Source organism: Caretta caretta, chromosome 3, assembly GCF_965140235.1.
Source record: "Caretta caretta isolate rCarCar2 chromosome 3, rCarCar1.hap1, whole genome shotgun sequence".
In the NCBI taxonomy this organism is placed as follows: Eukaryota; Metazoa; Chordata; order Testudines; family Cheloniidae; genus Caretta; species Caretta caretta.
In genome coordinates, this window is record NC_134208.1 from 161,123,683 (window position 1) to 161,143,574 (window position 19,892).

The window sequence follows — 19,892 nt, forward strand, 5'->3', positions numbered from 1 at the left end:
AAAGCTGGCACCTAGGCTGCCAATAGCTTTGGCATGATGTGGACACCTGTCCACTAGGCACTTGATTGGGACGACCAATACCAACTCACTTCATGCAGCCATTAAACACTCATTAGAGAGCAGCCCTTTTGGGTCACTACCCATCTTGGTGAGATTTGAACCAGTGATAAATATTCACTGGATATGGCTTCCAGCTGACTCTGCCAGCTTTCCTGAGGCAATCCGGTGTGAGAAAGGGCTCTACAGACAGAAACTGAAAGGGGTGAAGGCCTTGCTGATGGAAGCACCTCAGAGCACCCAGCTTATAAGCTGTGACAAGAATCTCCATCACTGCCTACCTCCCAGCTGATTGCCGGGTTGTTTCCCTGTGGGTGCTTGGGGGTTAAGCTGCGAGGGAGTAAAAAGAGTAGTGAAAATGAGGAAAAGGACCTAGGACCTAACTCAAAGCAGCAGATCCTAGGCCTGTTCTAGGCTCAATCCTGCTTGGGAGCTCCTTTTGAAATACCAGAGTTGCGGGTGGAGGAGTGTCTGTCTTATTCCCCTCCAAACTTCCCACTGGAGAGCTGAAGGATGTCAAAAATGCATCAGCAATTAAGGGGCTACTTTGAAAAGAGGCCATTTTTTTCAAAACAATAAAAACACCAATTAGGGAATTAAATGGAGAGCGAGTGGGAGTGACAGCATAATGGGGAAGTTATATCAAACTAAAGAAAAGAGAAAATAAGAGGACAGGCAAATATCTGGAACAAAGAACAAAGCTGAGCCTTCTTATGGTCTCTTTTTGTCTAGAGGTCTCAAGGTTCATTAATTAGCTCTAACAGTGACCCTTCTGAAAGCTAGACTTCGGGGCCCACACTGCCACAGCTGCTGTGACATACCAAGGCACAAACCAGACTAGGGAGGGGCTGTATTACCCCTGCCCTGTGACCTTGGGGGTCTTACAATGCCTTGCTGTAGTAGCTCCCACCTGGACCACTCACAAGCAGCCTTCCAGCATGCAAACCACACCCTGAACGTCTGTGTAACTGCAGTCTGCCAGCTATACTGTGATATCGCCAACCTGGGTTATACTGCAGGGTGACATGCACTCTTCTGGACAGTACAAATCTACTAAGTCATTTATTCCTTTAAGGGAATAATATGCCAGTTTATTGCTTTAAATGGAGTTGCCCAGACACTTCAACTTAAACACACTGGATTAGATAAAACAGTAGCACAAGTTTATTAACTGCAAAGAGAGAGATTTTAAGTGAGTATAATTAATGAGGCATAAAAGTCAGAAATGGTCACAGGAAAAATAAAGATAAAACACTTACTAGTATCAACTTAAGAAACGATCTTGGTTGCAAAGCAAACTTTCTCACCACATGCTCCAGCAGATTACTGACCAAATTTTGCAGCCAGGAGCCCTCCCCCAGGGTCCAATGGCTCTTTCATTTTGTCTTCTCAGGTATGGAGAATGAGGTAGGCAGGGAGGGGCGGGTGCCTTAGAGTGTTTGGCCCTCATTTTTATAGTTTCAGTCCTCTTCTTGAAAAACATTTTTAGCTGAGACCCAGGAGACAAAGAGTCTATGTGGAAGGATGTTCTCTGCTGGGTTCCCCCCTCCACCCCCTATTTGAACTTCCTTTGTTTTCCCTCCTTCCTTGATGACTCTCTTTACTGCTTAAATGCAAATTAAGGCAAGCATATATTCCTTTCTTTGTTTAGGACAGACCTGTCTTCTGCCTGGGTAAGGCTGTGGGGTTTGGAATGTGTTAATATCATACAGAAGAATCTGATAACTTCACATACAATGTTGACACTCATTTTACCAGGACAATACTGACCAGCAAATTATGAGTGTTCAAATGATACCTTACTAGGTATACTATGTACAAAGTTTATTAAAATAGTGTGTAGAGTGTAACTATTGAGGGGTGGATTCTGTCACAGCTGCAAACTGATCTGGGGTCCTCCCCAAAATCAAGGCATCTTTGGGAATTGTTTTCAAAGACCAGTCTTGAGAAGTTTATAGCAGGGAGCAGAGATGGGGCTGTGAGAAATCCATTACCTAGCTGAGATCCTTTGGTGAGGAGTATGATATAAGTACCTAGACAGATAGTTTTGTAGGAAAAATTTCCAACTCTCGCAATTAGTTTTCCAGTTTGAAGGCTATAGTTGCAAGGAAAGGAGCAAGAAACTTAGAGCCTGATTTTCAGAAGTGCTGAGCACTCACAATGTCATCTGAAGTTATTGTGGGCTGCAGGTGCTAGCAACTCTAAAAATCAAGCCATTGCTTTTTTAAAATGAAAGAGTAGCCCTGACATTTCTAGTGGATCTGATGGCACTAGGTTACATGCAAGTTTCCTCCCAGCCAGATACCTATAGCTGAACCAGCTCCTCTGTTGAGTAGAAGCCAATGGGAGAAGCAGGCACCCAATACTTCCAGGAAGGTGCTTGGCACTTGGTAGGGACACACCTAGAGAGACGAGATGATTAAGATATAGATCAATAAAAGCTAACTAGAGTGACAATATTCACTAGCCTGTATCTTTAAAATTCAATTCAGCAATCATTTGGAACCTGACTTGCTGGAGAACAGACTCTAGTGAGGCACGGTCGTGCCAGTTTAGTTTAAATAAAATTGGAATTCCTTCCTCTTAGTCCCTGGACCTTCACCCAGGTGTCACAGTCATGAACCCAAGCTGAACTTTTTCCAACATTTGAAAATAATCAATTAGCTTTCCTCCCTCTTCCCCCCATTGTTTCTATGTTTGTGCAGTTCTCCTCTCCCAGATTCTGGGGATGAAAGTAACAAATCACATGAGAAGAACTTGTCTCCATAAAATCTCCAGTCCCGTGTTAGACTCAAAAGATTCCAATAAGCAATTGGACCAGCACTCTGATCATTTGAGATCCACCCCTCAGTTGCCAGAAGAATATCCTCAGTGTTAAAGACTAGAGTAAAAAAAACAGAACAAAATGGTAACGTTGGTGATAACTGAAGCTTCATCGTCCAATGGTGGTCCCTATGTGTATTCTACACATGGGTACCATGCGTGCCATATGCCTGAAGCTGGGAGTTTTTCCTAGCAGTGTTCATTGACCCACACATGGGCACTATCTCCCCCATGCTCTCAACCGAGTGTAGAAGGAGCGGTGTGAGTTCACGCCTCTCCAGTTCCCTCTCACCACCACATAGTCTGAGTCGGAACCCTGTCCTCCTTTGCTCTTCTAATCGCTAAAAGAGTTTTTGTATATATTTGCTGTTTAGAAATCTTAGTGGTATATACAGTCCAGTAAAGTGTAAGAATACCCCGCACCCCCAGTCGGGCAGAAATCCTCTTTACCCCAAGGACTATGCCCAGGGTCCCAGGCTTCAAGAACTGTGACTCCTGCCCTCACCCCCTTTCCATGAGTGATGAACATCAGTGGGGGCCTTTAGTGTCTGAGTGAGGTGTACATCTCTGTGAAGTGCATCATCTGCAAGTCCTTCCCATGCAGAACCAGAGAGGCCTGAGAGCTCAGGCTGAGGAAGCACCTGATGAGGCCCTGATCTGATCCTGGCCAGGAAGACCCCCGTACATAGGCCTCAGCTGGCCAGCTGTGCCTCTCTGAGCACGTGCCATGGAGCAGAGCCGCTGTCCAAAAGCCCAAGGACTAAGGACACAGGGCTCCCCATGACAGTAAGAAACATTTTCATAAGCATGAGGGCAGATCCCCACAAAAAGCACATTCCCCTCCCAAGTTGTGCCAGGTTGGGTGAGATGTCTTGTATGGATCCCATGGAACTGGTGCCAAAGCCCCCTGGCAACTGGAAGGGAAGGTGAAGAAGAAGAGGAATCAGACAGTGACTACGATACCAGGACACAAAGACAGGCAAATCCCATCCACGGTCCACATGTACCACAGGAACCACTTCGGCAATATGGAGACCAGCCAGCTCTTTCAGTTGAACTGGGTTCCTTCCGTGTCTCAATGGGAACCTTGCAGACTCCAGGCCAAATGGAGACTTTTCTGACACTGAAGGAAGTCTTCCGCCCCATCCACAGTTTCCACTTCTGTCAGACCCAATGGTTCTCAGGGAGGTTCCTATCCCGGAGGATGAACCACTTCTACAGTTTCAGGAGAGACTCCCCTTAACTATCTATCAGACAGGGCCTCCGGGAACCAACAGTACCACTGTTTCTGACAGCACCATCATCAGACTCAGAGAAGATAGTCCCACCGATGTCTCCAACCTGTCTCAGGAGCTTGGACAGAGCCGCGGCAACCCTTCCACCTGGCTATGACCCTAGCCCCAGGCTGGGACTCCTGGTATCAAATCCCAAGGGGACAAATAGATCTGTCCTCTGGCCATACCGGGGCCCCAGGGACCCTTATAGCAGATGCCCAGCACCATCACAGGAGTCCTACTGCTCTTCCTCCTCTTGTCTGTCGATTCTGTCGGTGTCTGAGGAGGAAGATGCTGAGCTGGTACCACCAGTTCTGACTGGAGTCTCCTCATCACTGGATGACACGGTCATCCCATTGCCACCCTCTCCACCAGATGACCACCAACAATATCAAGATCTGCTCCAATGGGTGGCGACTGACTTGCAAATCCCACTGGAGTTGGTCCAGGACCCCCAGCACTGTCTCCTGGACATCTTACAGCCACAGGGACCATCCAGCGTGGCCCTTCCTATAAACCAGGCCATACTGGAATCAGCCAGAATGGTCTGGAACACACCGGCAACATGTGTTCCCACCCCAAAGCGAGCCAAGAGATGCTATTTTGTGCTGGCCAAAGGGGCTTATTTCCTCTTTACACACCCTGCCCCTAATTCACTGGTAGTGCAAGCAGCTGTGGAAAAGGCTCAGCACTACCTGCAGAAATCTGGTACCAAATAAAGGGTCAAAGAGGCTGGATCTCCTGAGCAGGATGGTCTTCTCCTCGGGCCTTCAGTTTCATTTAGCCAACTACCAGGTTGGCTAAATATGACTTTAATATGTACACCAGACTGGCAGAGTTCAAAGACAAACTCCCTGTGGAAGATCAGGCCCAGTTCCAGTCTGTGGTGGATGAGGAAAGGCTAGTGGCAAAGGCAGCTCTCCAGGCCCCAGTGGCTGTGGCTGACACTGCATCCCAGGCCTTGGCCACAGGGCTGGCCAAGTGTACAGACTCTTGGCTCCAATTAACGGGCTTCCCAAGGGAGGTCCAAAATACTATTCAGGACCTCCCTTTCAACTAGGTCAATCTTTTCAATGAAAAGACGGATGAGTCTCTGCATTCCCTGAAGGACTCAGGATCCACCCTGAGGTCCCTGGGGACTTACACTCCGGCCTCCAGGAGAAAACATCAAAACCGGCCCTTCAGACCACAGCCTCCTTCCTCCTGGCTCTCCGACTACCAACATTCACCTGAATCTTCTTGCAAGCGACCGAGATCCCAGCCCCAACCACTACCACATCCTCCCAACCATGGGCTAAAGACCACTTTTCACATATAGGTCAAGACCCACACACCACCATCAATGCCGCCGACTTTGCCACCCATCTTTGGAGGCCAACTCACCTTCTTCGCCCACATTTGGAACAAGATCGCCATGACAGTTTAGTTCTGGAGATTATCCATCATGGATATTCCACAGAGTTCCTTTCTTTCCCTCCTCACAAGCCTCCCACACGGCTCCCCTGGGGAACCCCTCCCACCAATCGATCCTTCAACAAAAGGCAGACTCCTTATTCCACTGGGGAGCAATAGAGAGCAACCCGCTTCAATACCAGGGAAGAGGGTTCTTCTCCCCATATTTCCTTGACGCCAAGGAAGGTAGAGGGCAGAGACCCATCCTGGACCTTCGACAGCTCAATATTTTCATCAGGAAGCTGAAATTCAGGATGATTACACTGGCATCAATAATCCCCGCCCTCCAGAAGGGACTGTGGTTCACAGCTCTCAACATGAAGGACTCATATTTCCATGTGAACGTTCACCCATCACACAAGAAATTCCTATGATTCAGGATTGGACAGAAATGCTACTAATTTTGCATCCTTCCCTTTGGTCTTGTGACAGCACCAAGGGTCTTCAGGAAAGTATTCTCAGTAGTAGCGGCCCAGATGTGACACCTGAGACATATGACGTTCCCATACTTAGACGACTGGCTTCTGGTGGGACATTTCCGACAAGAAGTTGTCTTTGCAATAGAGATTCTTTGACGCCTCCTTGCCTCGTTAGGGATCTGCATAAACTAAGACAAATCTGTGTTGTCACCCACAGAAATGTTACATTTCATAGGAGCAATGCTGGACTCGGTCTTGGCACAAACTTTCCTTCCAACAGACAAATTTTATGCGATGAACAGCCTGATAATTTGCATTACCCACAAGCCCTGCACAACGGTGCATCAGTGCCTCTTCCTATTGAGCCATATGGCTACCTGCACGTATCTGACACCTTTTGCCAGGCTTCACTTGTAGTACCTACAAGACTGGCTCCACTCAACCTTCCAGCTGACTAGGGACCTCATTGACGCCATCATTCCCTCAGGAGCTCTTGCCTCTCTTGCTTGGTGGTCCAACCTGACCAAGATCATGGTGGGGACCCACTTCAGTCCTCCAATACCTAGGGCCACCATCATGACGGATGCCTCCCCGACAGGATGGGGTGCTCATCTGGGCTGCCACGCAGCCCAGGGTATGGAGATACCACAGGAAGCCAGGCTGCATATAAATTTTCTGGAACTTGGAACAGTCCACCTAGCCTGAAAGGCCTTACTTCCTCTCATCCATTCCCTCCGTGTGCAAATCCTATCGAACAATATCACTGCAGTGGTCTATATAAACAAACAGGGAGGAGCAAGATCTCATCTCCTCTGCCTGGAGGTAGTCAGGCTGTGGCATTGGTGTGTCACAAATCAGGTTACCATATAGGCTGCATACCTCCCGGGCGTTCAGAACTCCCTAGCAGACAGACTAAGCAGACAGACTAAGCAGAAGTCTCTACACAGGCCACAAATGGGAAATACACTACACAGTACTGACCAACATCTTTGCACAGTGGGGTACTCCCCTCTTTGCATCCCAGACTAACAGAAAGTTTCCCATGTACTGCTCCAGGGGGGCTGTAGGCAGCGACTCACAGGCCGATGCTTTCCTGCTTCCCTGGATGGGTGACCTCCAATACGCCTTTCCCCCTATTCCCCTCATACCACAAGTTCTCTGGAAGATTCACTGAGACGCAGCTACCATCATCCTCCTAGCACCCTATTGGCCCAGTTCTGGTTCACTGATCTCCTAAAATTGTCCACACGCCCACCCATCAGAATCTGTCTGTTGCCAGATCTCCTGACATAAGACCACGCCAGGCTCAAGTACCCCAAACCAAGCTCATTCCACCGCACAGTCTGGTGTTTGGATGGGTGTTGGACCTAGAAAACTCATGCTCTGCCTCGGACCAGGAGATCCTTAACCAAAGCAGGAGAGAGTCAACCAGAACATGCTACTGGTCTAAATGGTGCCACTTCTCAGTTTGGGTGCACCGCCACCACCATTCCCTCGCCACGGTGAGCATGCCAGTTATCCTCGACTATCTCCCTGCCCTGAAAACTCTTAGCTCGCTGTGTGTACACCTAGCAGTGATTAAACATGCATAATCTTGATTTTCTTTTTTTTAAATAAAAACAGTGTACAAAACATTTAGCAATTAAGATAACCTGAACATTCCTGTCTTGTATTTTAGCTCGTTGTTTGTACACCTAGCAGTGATTAGCACTTTCCTTCCCCTGGTGGAGAGATGCTCTATCTTCACGCACCCGACAACAGTACGCTTTATGAAAGGCTTGATCTGAATCTTCCCACCAGTCATCAAACCTTGCCCCAGTGGGACCTTAACCTCATCCTGTCAACTCTCCCAGGGCCACCCTTTGAGGGCCAACCTGTGCCATGACCCACCTCTCCATGAATGTGGCATTCTTGGTAGCCATCACTTCGGCCAGAGGGGTCGGTCAGCTAGTGGCCATGATGGCAGACCTCTTCGTCCCCAAGATTGTGTCCAAATTCCATAACAACCAATTAATGCTCTTACCTGTAATTTTTCCAAAACCTCATGCCTCTCCTGAGGACAAGAAACTACACTCCCTTGACATCAGACACACCCTGGCATTCTACCTGCAGAGAAGCAGCTCGTTAGAAAGTCTCTGAGACTCTGTCGCCGTAGCAGAAAGATCAAGGGGCCAAGCCATATCCTCACAGAGAATTTCTACGCTGGTCTAAGGAAGCATACTAGAATGCTACAGGATAGCAAACATTCCCCCTGCTGGGAGTGTTCCAGCTCACTCCACGTGAGCGCAAGCAGCCTCCATGGCATCCTTATCTGATGTCCAGTTGCAGGACATTTGCAAAGCTGCAACTTGGCGATCTGTCCACACATTTACTGCACACTATGCCCTAACTCAAGCGACAGCTGCAGATGCAGTAATAAGAAGGGCTTATAAGCAGAAATTACAAGCAGGTCTGCCGCCAGCCTCCTCACACCCACGTCCAGGCCAATCACTGCTCACAAGTCGCCTACATGTGGAATTCACATAGGCACCAGCATTCAAAGAAGAAGAAGAGATTATTTACTGTAACTGGAGGTTCTTTGAAATGTATGGGCCCTATCTGTATTCCACCACACGCCCTCCTTCCCCTCTGCCTTGGACTAGAGAGGGAACTAGAGAGGTGTCGACCTGTATTGCCCCTTATGCCCTCAGTTGGGAGCACGAGGGGAGATACTGCACATGTACGAGTCAATGGACAGTGCTTGGAGAAATTTGCAGACTCAGGCGCATGGCGTGCGTGCATATCCATGTGTAGAATAAAGATAGGGACCTCACAATCTCAGAAATCCTCCAGTTACAGTAAGTAATCTCCTCTTCCAGTGGGGAGAAGGAGTAAATATACACTGTAGCATTGGCCTGTCTCCAAGGATCAAGTGCTCCCCTTCAAAAACCCATTGTTGGCATTTGTTGGCACCACAGTTGGTTCCAGTCTCAGCAGATAGATCAAGGAATGAATGAGAAAGGAAGAATGGTCCAGGGATTAGTGTGTGCGCATGGAACCAGAGAGACCCAAGATCTATTTCCCTCTCTGCCACAGGCTTCCTGTGTGTTCTTGGATAAATCAGTTTGTCTCTCCATGCCTCAGTTCCCCATCTGTAAAATGGAAATAATATTTCCCTGTTTCAAAGAGGTGTTGTGAGGAAAAATACAGAATGTGAGGTGCTCAGCTAATATAGTAGTGGGGGGGGCATGTAAGTACCCTCTCAGTGGGGTCAAAATCCATTTCCTCAAAATCAGAGTTGAGGCACACGCGATGGGTATCATGCTCTACCATGGTCCTTAGCCATACCTATTGTGTGCATGAGATACAAGTGCTTCACTGACAGCAGGTTTCATCATCACGCAAGTTCACATTAAGAAGAACATTCACCCAGGACAAACACTACCTATTTCAGTGGTTCTGCTAAAACTGGAAAATCTTTCCTATTTACCAGCAATGTAAAAAGAAAATAATACTGGTCAATAGGAAATGGGAACCAGCTCCCTCTGTGTGTTTTCCTTTTAGAGTATTTTCTCATATTTCTGTGGTCATTTGTACTAACAGTGTCCTTTTCATCAGTGTTCTTCTCTGAAGAGGCTCATTCATAATATTCTCATTTGAGTATATACACATGCACCTTCTTGATACTTAAAAAAAATCTACAACTTCATTCATACACCAACACACATATCAAAGAGCTGTTAAAAAAACAGGAAATTTGCTCACAGCCACGTTCTATTTTCAGACTTGGACTGGCTTTGGGAATTTTACAATATTGAGAGGACTTGGCAGTATGACTGTATTTCCTCACCAGGACATGTCTGCAGACAGAACAACATGTACAGTACACCTTGTGGGGAAGGAACAGGATACCCTTCAGACTAGGGCATAGAGATCAATGTTTATGCCATGCTCAATTGGTAGCTGGAAAACACCTCCAATAAGCCCCTAGAATCTCTGTGAAGAGGTAGGCAATTAGGGGTGGAGTCAGCCATTTCAATGTACAAACAATAGGCCCGTCTGCTGCCCCTTGCTTGCATTGTACCTCATAATGAGTAAGGGTCTGGCTATACAGACATTTTTATTGTGTTAGAGCAGTGGTTCGCGAAATGTTACAGGGGGTTCTCAGGAAAAAAATTCCGTAATGGCAGACAGAGCTGTCCCTAGGGACCCTGGGCAGCACGGGGCCAGCAGCCCTTAGCCCCTGGACTTCCAAGAGCTAAGCAGATCAAAGCAAGCATATCTATCACTCTGAGGAGATTTAAACTTCAAGACTCATAAGAAATGGAAAAGGAAGTAGATATTTTTTGCTGTTTTTAAAATTAAATAGGTAGCTAGTATTGTTTTTAAAATTATTATGAAGAACAAGTTTAAGCTTTGTTGTAACATGCATTGTTTGTCTGGACTGCTCAAGACCTGAATCCTTGTGTAGGAGGAACTCTTTGAGTTGGCTTCTTAAATACCTTCATGCTGTTTCACATCTAATACTCCTTGATGAAACATAGGAGCCTTGTCTGACAACAGGCTTATTCAAAGTGATACAAGCTATGAAAATGAGATCTTGGAAGAGTATCGCCGTTTTCATAATGTAATAAATACTTTAATGGTAAATAATAATAATAAATAGTGTGTAATAAGCATGTCATAACAACAAATTTTATGTTTCCAAGATCACAGTTTTTATAATTTATACTCTATTTAAAGGAGAAACTCCCTGGAAATATTCATTTTAGGAGAGGGTTCGCGAGACTTGACATTTTAGTGAAAGGGGTTCACAGGTTGTTGAAGTTTAGGAACCACTGTGTGAGAAGATGGGTTTGTTACTAGCTGTATAGGTGGCGTTGGACCAAACTGCGTTTTATTCATGGTGAAGCACTGTAAAGTTCATGGTTAAAACAGTTTGATTCCTTCTCTGTTTGACCAAAACATGGTAGAATAAATTCAGGAGATTATCCTGATAGACTATGGTTCTAAAAACTGCCATGTAGATGCAGGGGGTGCAGTTAGATTGTGTAGTAATAAGAGGTTTAAGGAAGAACAAGGAACCAGCCAGCAGCCAGGGCATTACAATTTTTCTACCATGCTTTAGTGTTGATCCTATGGCACCTGAGGAATGCACCACAATCCTTTTAATTGACACACCCCAGGGATCACCTGTTATGCTGATAGAGTGGCTGTACTGGGTTAGGTGAAGCCACTTAAAAGTTTAGAGATTTTAAACAACAAAATACTGGATTATATAAAACTCAAGTCTAAAAGGGACACTGGCCACATTTCCATTTTCTTTAGTCTTTTTTCTTCTCTAATCAACCAGTAGGCCACAGTTTAGGGTTTCACCCATAACACTGGGTCAAATACCACTAACTACTTCGGGAAGCATTCAAGCAATGCAATGGATGCTGGCCTGATTAAGCAGTAGTCATTGCCATTCATGGATAAGCTATATTAGTCCCCTGTAGTCTAGGTCTACAGTTTAGGTAGGGCCCTGTAACTTATCTTAGCTCTCCATGTGCTCAGTCCCTCAGGGCCATTAGGGAAGTACCCCTCAGTGCTGCGGCACAGGGGCTACAAGGGACCTGCTGGAGCATTTGGGGTCTTTCCCTCCACCTGGATCCTTCACAGAAGAGGTATTCAGTTAGAACAGACAGCTGTGAATAGCACCTAAGGCTGCGTTGAAGGTAGATTTATTTTACTCTGATTTTATTTTTAATTTTTCTGCATGAGGCAGCATCTCCAGTGCCCCAAGGTATGCCCTCCACAGGCCCATACTCAATATGCATTAGAGACAGTGGTGGAGGAGGAGCCTTGCTGAAGATCCTGGGTTTTATTCAGAGCCCAGCTATGGTTCCTCTGTACAAAGATTGCACTTTCTGGCCTCATACATGGATGTTCTTGCGCTCTGACATGGTTGTGGTTTGTGACTTGTAAATGAGCCTCATTGTGGTTCTCAGCCAAGCTCAGAATTCACCAAGTTCTTCATTCAAGAAAATGTGACTCTCCAAACTTTGGCTTCTTCATTTTCCTCCATGATTCTGCAACAAGGAGATGGGGAGGAGCGTGCCTGGAGAGTTGTGAGCTGCTCTTTCTCTGTGACCCTGCTGAGGCCCTTAGACTCCTGTTGGAGTTCTCCCCGCCTCCTGCTGACTGTCTTTCACTGGCATGACAAAGCAGCACATCTTGTTTGAACCCAGGAACCTTTGGCTGGGTCCCTCACCTTCCGAGCTCCAGGATATATAAAGTAATGGGGCCTGATGACCATGTTTGATTGGTCTACACACTAAAATTGGGCTGCCCTTTGGAAAAAAGATGCTAGGGCCTAGAGTCTTGCAACTAACTCCGAGCTCTCTTCTAAGCTTTGCTCTGCCACAGGAATACCAGTCACAGTGAAAACAGCAGAGTGCATGCACCAGAATGTGTGAATGGCAGCACTTGGTTTTATTCTGGCTTAAAATAAAGGCTGGAGATGTGCCCCAAGTCTCAGTATTTAGATGACCACAGACCTTGGGAGTTTTTGCACCTATGTGCTTGATTCAGACTTCTCGGTAATAGAGACTCGATAGCTGTCTAGATCAATTTCTTCAATCTTTTCAGGTTAGTGACCCTTTATTCTAAGTCAAAAACATTTTGTGACCCCCCGCCCCTTACATTTACTGTAAAAGCATTAAAAAAAACCATCAATGATAACAATAACCCTCGATAATCTATTTGGGCGGGTTTTTTGAAATGCTGACAGAGACTAATTGACCTTGAAGGACAAGGGTGTGCGGAGTGGGGGAGCAAGATCCTCTTTGCTTTAGGTTCTAATAACATTTTCAATGCCTCAGACTCCCCCACCCCCGATTTCCTTTTGTGACCAATTGAGAAACACTGGTCTAGATGGTTGCCAAACAGCCTGCAATGCAGCCAATGCCTTAGTGGAGAATGGGAAGAATGATCTCCCATTTACAGTAATTTCTTTTCCCTGTAATAATACACATGCTGGAAGACAAGGTGGTGTCCGGTGATTTAAAAACTTTGATTCACAAGAATTTTGGCTTTGCCTCTGCTTAGATGCCAGAGGACAGAAAATGCAATACTCCTTTCCTTATCAGAACATTTCTGATTCGACTGTGTAGTATCTTTATTTCCCTTCTCATGAAGTCTCCAGAAAGTAAGTCTGTCAGCAATTCATGACTGCTTCCCATCTCACCGCCTAGCCCCTGATCACCAGAAAGAAATTAGTGCAATTTATGATTCATGGCTTGCCTTGCCAGAACAATATGCAATCTGATTACATCTGGAGACTCTGAAGAAGTGGTGGGCGTTAATGCATTGACTTGTAATTCATGTTCAGTCCAGAGATCCCACCCCAACAAAACCCTGTGGTGAAGTGCTACCACAAGTCCCCAAATGGATTTCCAGAATGAGCTCTCCACTGAAACCATAGCCACCGAGTTACCTTCTTCTAGTCACGGCAGAGAAGAAATGGATGTTTCCTATGCATTAGCAAGCTCTATTAGGCTATGATTTGTCAGCTCACCAAGAAAGTTAGAGCCTACATCTAAAAAGCGGCATATGAAGGCTGTGATGTGCAAGTGATGAAGGGGATACCTCAAGAGAGGGACCTTGAAGAATAACATTTCATGGTTGAGTAATATTTCACCCTGTTACACCTCTATTTAAAGAAATCCAGGCTGGTATTACAGGAGGGGACGCTGTTCTTCAGAACAGAAAGGAAAAAATGAAAAGGGTGATAACTGAAGTTAGGAGAAACAGCCCAGATTCCTCCATTTATCGTGGTACCCATCTGTCAGATAGGAAAAACTGTGTATTTTGCCTGCCATTCTAGTAAATGTCAGTGAAACAGAAGCTTTTCGCCCAAAGGTCTCCGTGTTTCACAACAGTAAGCAAATATCCCTATCATTAGGAAAATTGAGGCACTGGCAAATTAAGTAGCTCTCCTAAGGTCACAAAAGCGGTAGCCCTGGGAATACTACCTGGATCTCCCCTGCTCGCATCCCTATGGGCTGCTCTGCCAAAGGGAAGAAAGAAGATGCTGCATCCCCCCTCTCCCCATGCTGCAGTTTCATTCTTGGAAGTACATTCACTCCCAGAAGGCCATGCTCCCAGACAAGATCTAGCCCAGCACAGTGTTTGGTAGGGTTGCCAACTCTCTACTTGCACAAAACTGAACACCTCTGCCCAGACCCTCCTCTGAGACCCCACCCAGGCCCCGCCCCTTCTCCGAGGCCCCGCCCTACTAACTCCATCCCCCCCTTGCTCTGTCGCTCGCTCGCCCCACCCTCACTCACTTGCTCATTTTCACTGGGCTGGCTAAGGGGGCTGGGGTGTGGGAGGAGGGAGGGCTCCGGCTGAGGGTGCAGGCTCCTGGGTGGGGCCAGAAATGAAACGTTCAGAGTGCAGGAGGGGGCTCCAGGCTGAGACAGTGGGTTGGGATGCAAGAGGGCTCCAGCTGGGGGGGGGGTGGGCTCTAGTGTGGGGCCAGGGATGAGGGATTTGGGGTGCAGAAGGGGGCTCCAGGTGGTGGCTGAGGTGGGAGGGGCCTCTGGGCTGGGGCAGGGGTGCATGGGGTGCAAAGGCTCTGGCTGCAGGTGCAGGCTCTGATGTGTGGCCAGGAATGAGTGATTTGGGGTGCAGGAGGGGACTCTGGATTGGGGCTGGGGTTTGGGGTGCGGGAGAGTGAGAGGGCTCTGGCTGGGGGTGCAGGCTCTGGAGTGGGGCTGGGGATAAGGGGTTTGGGGTGCCGGAGGGAGCTCCAGGCTGGGACTGAGCAGTTCGGAGGGTGGGAGGGGGTCAGGGGTGCAGGATCTGGGCGGCACTTACCTCAAGCAGCTCCCAGAAGCAGCAGCATGTCCCCCCTCCGGCTCCTATATGGAGGCGCAGCCAGGCTGCTCTGTGCACTGCCCCATCCGCAGGCGCCACCCCCGCAGCTTCCATTGGCCATGGTTCCCAGCCAATGGGAGCTGTGTGGGTGGTGCTTGGGGTGGGGGCAGTGTGCGGAGCCCCCTGGCTACACCTACATGCAGGAGCCGGAGGGGGCACATGCTGGTTGCTTTCTGGGAGCCACATGGCATGGAGGCTAGCAGGGAGCCTGCCAGCACCACTATATGGCATCAACGGTGCTGACTGGAGCTGCCAGGATCCCCTTTCGACTGGGTATTCCAGTCGAAAACTGGGCATCTGGTCACCCTGTTGTACACACTTTCCCCAAGCAACAGAGTACGCCTATCCAGGACTTGCTTGTCACCATCACTAAAACAAATTGTGAGGAGACCAGGCCTCAGACCCATTTTGTGTGAGTGAGGCAAGGCGGCAGAAAGGAATGCTGGGTGAAAGGGAAGAGGAATGGAGGGTGGAAGGGAAGAGGCCTTCATTGGGAAACCGTCTCATGTCTGAAAATTACCACCTCAGTCCCCGCCCCAGCCATCACTGCTGCTTGTTCCAGGGGGAACAGGTCTGAGGGGAAACAGACCTTCTGGCTCTAGAGTTCAGACTGAAGGTTGGGAAGTTTCCTAAGAGGCCTGTGAAAATGGTTCCTTTGTGGCTGTGGGTCGTGCAGATGCTTCAGTTAGTACAGTGCTGGGAAAATGAAAAATAATATAGAGGGTCTATTTAGGTTGTTTTTGGCACTCCCGCAAGAGATCAGAGTGACCACAGAACTAACCTCTTGTAGTGCTAAATTCAAAACTCATTTCTCTGACTTAGGCCTGGTCTACATTACGGGGTTATGTTGAATTTAGCCGTGTTAGGTCAATTTAAAAATGACTGCGTCGACACAACCAACCCCATTCCGTCGACCTAAAGTGCTCTTAAAATCGACTTCTGTACTCCTCCCCGAAGAGGGGAGTAGCACTAAAATCGACCTTGCTCGGTCAAATTTGGGGTAGTGAGGACACAAATCAATGGTATTGGCCTCCAGGAGTTATCCCAGAGTGCTCCATTGTGACCGCTCTGGACAGCACTTTTGCACTAGCCAGGTACACAGGAAAAGCCCCGGGAACTTCTGAATTTCATTTCCTGTTTGGTCAGTGTGGCGAACTCAGCAGCACTTAGAAGCACAGGTGACCATGCAGTGCCCCCAGAATCGTAGAGCGTAGAATGTTTCTACGCTCCCCCTATCATCTCCATCCCTGAGGTTATCGCAGATTAGATGGTGAAAAAAAAGCACTCGCGATTACATGTTTTCCGAGCTCATGCAGTCCCCCGGCACTGATAGGGCACAGCTTAATGCATGGAGGCATTCAGTGGCAGAGGCCAGGAAAGAATTAAGTGAGCGTGAAGAGCGGAGGTAGGATGCGATGCTGAGGCTAATGGGGGAGCAAACGGACATGATGAAGCGTCTGTTGGGGGAGCAAATGGACATGATGAAGCATCTGGTGGAGCTACAGGAAAGCCAACAAGAGCACAGACCCACATTGCATCCATTGTATAACTGCCTACCCTCCTCCCCATGTTCCATATCCTCCTTACCCAGATGCCCAAGAACACGTAGCGAGAGGCTCCAGGCACCCAGCCACTCCACTCCAGAGGATGGCCCAAGCAACAGAAGGCTGTCATTCAAACAGTTTGATTTTTAGTGTTGCTACAATAAGCAATGTGGCCTTGTCCTTCCCTCCTCCCCCAGCCCACCCGGGCTACCTTGTCCATTATCTCATTTTTAAAAAATTAATAAAGAAAGAATGCATGGTTTCAAAACAATAGTTACTTTATTTCGAAGGGGGGAGGGTGGTTGGCTTACAGGGAATTAAAATCAACAAAGGGGGCAGATTTGCATTAAGGAGAAACACACACAACTGTCACACCGAAGCCTGGCCAGTCATGAAACTGGTTTTCAAAGCCTCTCTGATGCGCAGTGCGCCTTGCTGTGCTCTCCTAATTGCCCTGGTGTCTGGCTGCTCAAAATCGGATGCCAGGTGATTTGCCTTAACCTCCCACCCCAGTATAAACGTCTCCCCCTTGCTCTCACAGATATTATGGAGCACACATCAAGCAGCAATAACAATGGGAATGTTGGTTGCACTGAGGTCTGACCTAGTCAGCAAACAGTGCCAGCGAGCTTTTAAACATCCAAAGGCACATTCTACCACCATTCTGCACTTGCTCAGCCTATAGCTGAACTGCTCCTTACTACTGTCCAGGCTTCATGAGCCATGGGAGCAAGGGGTAGGCTGGGGTAGGGGCGACCGCGCGGTGCTGCCGGCTGGGAGAGCTCGCATGATATTCCAGGCATGACTGAATCTCCATGAGACAAAACTTAAAGAAGAGAATGACCTGGAGTCTCTAGCTCAAAATTCAGTGCTCTAAGAGGAGACTAGCCATGTCTGTCCAGGCGCCCCTGATCGACCTCACCGAGGTCTGCCAGGAGCATCCAGGAGATGTACGGTGACGGTGAGCTAAGCGGGCTCCATGCTTGCCGTGGTATGGCATCTGCACGGGTAACCCAGGAAAAAAGGCGCAAAATGATTGTCTGTCGTTGCTTTCACGGAGGGAAGGGGGGCCTGACGACATGTACCCAAAACCACCCGCAACAATGTTTTTGCCCCCTCAGGCATTGGGAGCTTAACCCAGAATTCCCATGGCAGTGGAGTCTGAGGGAACTGTGGGATAGCTACCCACAGTGCACCACTCTGTAACTCGATGCTAGCCACGGTAGTGAGGACGCACTCCACCGACTTAATGCGCTTAGTGTGGACATATGCAATCAACTGTATAAAATTGGTTTCTAAAAATCGACTTCTATAAAATCGACCTAATTTCATAGTGTAGACATACCCTTAGATTCATCTGCGTTTCTTCACACAGCCACACATACACAAACCCTACAAACTAACCGTGCATATTTCGCTTACAGGCTGGGAAAGGAGAAAGATGCTTATTGTGATATCCGTTTTCCAGTCGTTGGGAGGTGCACAGATATTGTAGTGATGGGGGCTATAGAAATACCTAAATGGGTAGGAAGCAGGGAGAGCTGGCAGGAGATTGTTTGGGAGACAGATAGACACATGTTGTGTTGAGAGAGAAGAGAATCAGGCACAGGGGACTAACAGCTTTTTTTAAACAATAATCTGACTGGAATCTGACCCAACTCCTGCTGAAGTCAATGGAAAGATTAATCAGGAGTTCAGCCAGGCCCTCAGTCAAACAAATCCATTCTCCTTTCATTCTGAGCAGTTCCACTTTACAGCAGAAGTACAAACTTTGTTTTCCAAACTCTTAACGCTTCTTGAAAAGTTCTGTGTTATGCAAGATCCTAGTGGAGTGGACCAGGTGGGCCTCAGTCCTTGACAGTTCAGGCTGGCAGACCCTTTGCCCCACAGCATAAAGGATGACCACAGTGGCTTCTTCTGCAGGTGTGGTTTTAGGTGCAAAGTAAGTTAGACAGCTGCCTAGGACACCACTTCCAAGGGAGGGTGCTGTTCGAAAAGCACTGTGACCACTTGGGTGACTCACCAGTCTTAAATCTCTCATCTGGCTGCAGCATTTCTGCCTGTCTGGTGTCCCCACCCCTTCCCCAGGGTGCGTCTGTTTCTGCTGAGTCATGGTTTTCAGATGTGTTCCAGAATCCTGCCCTCGCAGGACCATGGTCATAGCAGGAGAGTGTCCAACAGCACAGGTGATTGGGGGGGGGGCATGTTGGAAATAGAATGCCTGGTGCACATGGCTGCAGGGGCAGCAGAGCCTTCCCAAAAGTGTGGGGGGGGCAGGGCCCAGGGCAGGTGGACGGACCCAGGCTCCCCTCAGCTGCCTGCGTGGTGGCTCTTACCCCAACCCGGCCATGGCAAGAACCACGTGGGCAACTGTGGGGAGCTGCGGCGCGGACCTTCCACTTGCCTGGACGGAGGTCCCGGGGAGCAGGGACACAGGCTGGAAGCTGCCCTCAGGACACACACACACACACACACACGCAGGTGGAGGGTCCACGCAGCTCCCACAACTGCCCAGGCTCCCCGTCCAGGCTCCACCAGCTGCTGGCCTGGCTGGGGGGGGGGGGGGGCAAGGTCCACCTGGCGAAAAGTGGAAAGGCCAGGCCCCCCCACTTTCAAAAAATGGGAGGGCCCTGGTCCCCCCTCCCCACCCCCGTTCCTGCATCACTGCATGGCTGACCAGCACGTGGCATGTACTTCTGGAGAGGGGCCATCCGTATGGGTTTGGTTCCATAGCTGGGTGGGAGGGATGGAGGAGGGGAGAGAAATCATCACTTTGCCTAGTGTACTAAAGCAACCGGGACTGGCACTGGAAGGCTGAACTCTCTGGGTTTTCCTTATAACAGTCATGCATGCACTTCCACGGTAGCAGCAGGGAATGAGTTTCCAAAAAGCAGCTCACCTGTGTTTACTTTAAATCACTTCCATCATTCTAATGCCTTCAGAAATCTCACCCTAAGGGACCCAGCGCCCCCTCGCCCAGAGACCTTCCCCACAGATCCCTATGGCTAATCTCCCTGCACCCCCTATGCCCAGCACCCACTGCCCAGAGATCCCTCCCGCTGACCTCCCAACACAACTGCACAGCACCCTGCACACCATACCCCCTGCCAGCTCCCCCACCCATAGATCCCTTACTGTCCTGCACCCCCGTCACAGTCCCACCATCACAGCTGTACACCGCCCCATATTCCTGAGGGAATTCTGCATCAAATTCTGTGCACAATATTTGTAAATTCTGCACTTTTTTTTTTAAACAATAAATAAATGTGGACGCTCTACCATGGCAGTGGGGAGCACAGGCCATTGGCTGCATGGAGGTGGGAGAATACCCTGCAGCCTCCCCCACATCCTGGGACAGGGACTTGGCAGTGAGGCTGAACCTGACCCTGACACAGCACAAGGGCCATGCCTGCCACAGAAAC

At 48.5% G+C, this 19,892-nt stretch overlaps 1 long non-coding RNA gene across 1 annotated transcript in view; it reads right to left on the bottom strand.

Moving 5' to 3' along the window:
• Positions 1-1,143: 1,143 nt before the first annotated feature.
• LOC142071627 (uncharacterized) overlaps positions 1,144-19,892 on the bottom strand; it is a 28,970-nt gene continuing 10,221 nt past the window's right edge. Inside the window, exon 4 of the long non-coding RNA XR_012667754.1 lies at positions 1,144-2,459. This is a non-coding gene — a long non-coding RNA (uncharacterized LOC142071627). The remainder of the gene's footprint in view (positions 2,460-19,892) is intronic.